This window comes from Pseudochaenichthys georgianus, unplaced genomic scaffold (genome assembly GCF_902827115.2).
Source record: "Pseudochaenichthys georgianus unplaced genomic scaffold, fPseGeo1.2 scaffold_635_arrow_ctg1, whole genome shotgun sequence".
Classification (NCBI taxonomy): Eukaryota; Metazoa; Chordata; class Actinopteri; order Perciformes; family Channichthyidae; genus Pseudochaenichthys; species Pseudochaenichthys georgianus.
In genome coordinates, this window is record NW_027263192.1 from 23,276 (window position 1) to 26,669 (window position 3,394).

Below are 3,394 nucleotides of genomic sequence, written 5' to 3' on the forward strand. Positions count from 1 at the left end.
CTGTCTGTCTGTATGTCTGCTGCAGGATTTTATGGATTTATATCGGGATCGTTTTACACGTTAAATATGAGCATCGGGACGTCAACAAAGAACAGAAGACTTGAGATCTGGTGAGTCCTGCAACTGTAATGGAGTTAAATATGTATTTAGATAATCCTTAGTTTGTGAATGTTTTATTTTTTATTTAAGGTTACATTTCTTCTCCTAGTTAGCTGAGTTTCTTCCCGTTAAGTTGGTATTCATCATTAATAGGTTGTTAAATGTTAAGAAGCCCTGACATGCTGTTTCTTGCAAGATGTTGCGCCCGGAAAACCTGGCTTAACAGGTGGCTGCTAACGTTAGCTTACAGTTTATTGCAGTGCTGCCCCCCCACCCTCTCGTCTCCAACACGGGAGAATTACACATGCAGCGGGGTGTCACAATGTTGTCGCCAAGTTTAATGTAAAGTTTCACAGCTTTCTTATAGCGGAATCTAGTTTGTTAATGTTCAGTAACAGCTAGCATAGCATAAACAGCTAACCGCTAACGTTTGGCTAACTTGCTAGTTAGCTCTGCTCTATATATTACAAGCTAACATGACTAGCTAATGTCACACTGTGTGAACTAAAATACTTTTTGTATTACTACATCATACATGCTTGGTCCAAATCACTGCTAAAATTAATTATTTTTGAAAATGTATAGTAAAGAAACACTCAGCCATGCATGAAATAACATAATAACAAAAATAATACGGGTAATGTTTGACCCATGTTGTGCCTTAGAAGTGTAGTGATACAAACATTATTTTTATTCAAAAAGTAAGAAATGGAAAAATACAAATTGGTGTTGATCCAAAACAGGTTAATTGAGGAATACCTGGAATCCTGAATGGTTAAAGTAATTTATTGCAAAGATATTTACAATTAAAACTAATTCGGGTCACTTTTGACACATGTTGGTTGTATGTTGTTGTGTAAGAAAGGGTTAACATGACGGCTGTGATGTTCACTCTTTTTACAGAGCACCAGTGGACAGCGAGGACTATGGAAGAGAAGATGTGATGGCTTTGTGTGGAAAGCTGCTGACGCCAGCCTGTGTCCCTCATCAGTCTCTCCAGGCAGCACCCAGCTATTCTTCCATCTTGGAGATGAAAAGACTTTGATATGTGAGTAATAACTAACTTGTGTCTAACATAGTATTGAATGTGGTTTAGTAAAGTATTTAAAAATACCCCACATTGTACATGTACAGGACAATCAGACCTTGTTCAACAAAGATCATAAGACAATTGTTTTGTCTTTGAGGTACAGCCGCAGCAGAGAGTCTGAGTTTGAAGAAAGCACTAACATTTTATTTAGTGTTGTTTAATCAATCAATATTTACTGGTCTTGAATTTCCTCACTGGATTACAAAATGCTTGAATCTTATTGTACAGGGAAAGTATGCAGATTTAATCACCTGAAGATGAAAATATAGATTCATCGATATGTACCATTTTAAGGAAATAGACTGTTATGCAGCTTTCACACCAGCGCTTTTCAGTTTCTAGCTCCGAGCGGGAGCTTTTCTGGTTCAGCTCCGGTTTCCCTTTTCAGCTCCCGCTCTGTGCACACCGCCCACTGGCGCTCCAGAGCTGCCCCTGCTGCGTCATGACGTCACCGTTTACATCGCTGATTTGCTCCCCAACGGCAGCCATTACGGCGCTCACAACAACAACAACTGCGTCGGGTCGATGATCGTGTTGCTTTTAATCACATGAAGCCAGAATAAATTGAATAACGACTTCTCCAACCTTATACTTTTCTCCAGAGTGCCGTGGTTCATTGTTTATTAATGTGTTTCTGCAGCATTTACCGACCGCTGCAGTATTGGCTGCTCCACTCGAGTTTATTCTCCCGTTAGCTCCCGGTTAGCTCACACTGCAGTGGCCGCTCTAAAGTATTCACTGTCCGACTCACACAAGCAGCTGATGCATATCCCCAGTTCCCCTTAGCCTAAGTGAATGTGTGTCAGTCTGAATTGACGCTGTTTGGTATCACAACACTGTTATGAAAGTTTCTCTGGTATAAAACGGGTGATGTTAGCATAGCAACCGAAGCTAAACTGACTACTTGCATCCGATAGCTGCAATAATACAAAACAACACGTCTGCCTCTCTCCACAATGATCGATAACAGTGAACGGATGGTCAAAGTAAGGTACACATAAACAGAATCACACGAAGCCTGGTTAGTGTTGCCTGACTTTATAAAGTGTGTTTATAAGCACACTGCTTGTAGGCAGGCATGATAGTCGACCCATGTTCAGGGGAGTTGGGTTTAGTTTCCTGCACGCCTCGACGTAAGAGAGACGTAAGCGACGTCGCCTCTTAGCTCCAAAGCTCTTGCCTTTGGACCGATAATTTTTTGGAGCTGGAAATGAAGCGGATTCCGGAGCTAAGAGCCGGCGCCGCTGCGGTGTGAACAGGAAAACCCGGCACTTTTCAGGCTCTAGCTCCGAGCCGGAGCTGAATAGGCGCTGGTGTGAAAGGGGCATTAGTGGTATTGACCGAAGCTCCACAGCTGTAGCTAGGCGCTGCTAATGAAAACTCAAGTGCTCAATTTGTTGGTTTTTCTTTATTATTAAGAATTGAGCAAGCATATCTTCCTCTTCGAAATCCCAGTTGTACTTCGCTAACACGTAGTGCCTGGGAGGGTGTGTTTGATTGTTCCCACCCTTACCTCACTTATGGACTAGGTCATGTTAGACAAGCAATCCAGTGGTTAGTTTTAGGGTCACCTCCATTGTTTTATTTTTTATTTATTCACTTTAAGAGAAAGGGATTTCAGAAACAAGTCTCACAAGTTTGTCTCGAGGTAAAATTAACAAAAGCTAACTGTTGTTAGACTATGTTCCCCCCTTCTAAACTTATGAAATAATCAATGCCCTGATAATAACATCCATCATTATGGTTTACTAATAGTTATCACTTCACTTCCTCCTCCAGCACCTGGACACAGCAGGAACCTATGCCAGGATCCTGTTTGTGGACTTCAGCTCTGCCTTCAACACAACCCTCTGGCTGGAGGCTGCGCACCATCAGGACCAGAACCTCTCTCCCTCAGGACCAGAACCTCTCTCCATCAGGACCAACACCTCTCTCCATCAGGACCAGAACCTCTCTCCATAAGGACCAGAACCTCTCTCCATCAGGACCAAAACCTCTCTCCATCAGGACCAGAACCTCTCTCCATCAGGACCAGAACCTCTCTTCATCAGGACCAGAACCTCTCTCCATCAGGACCAACACCTCTCTCCATCAGGACCAGAACCTCTCTCCATCAGGACCAGAACCTCTCTGCATCAGGACCAACACCTCTCTCCATCAGGACCAGAACCTCTCTCCATAAGGACCAGAACCTCTCTCCATCAG

General features: G+C 43.0%; 1 long non-coding RNA gene across 1 annotated transcript; it reads left to right on the forward strand.

Annotated features, from left to right (window-relative positions):
- Positions 1-3,105, forward strand: LOC139433563 (uncharacterized). Its single transcript, XR_011643006.1, has 3 exons — positions 1-110; positions 1,003-1,147; positions 2,969-3,105. It is a non-coding gene; the product is annotated as an uncharacterized lncRNA (long non-coding RNA).
- Positions 3,106-3,394: the final 289 nt, after the last annotated feature.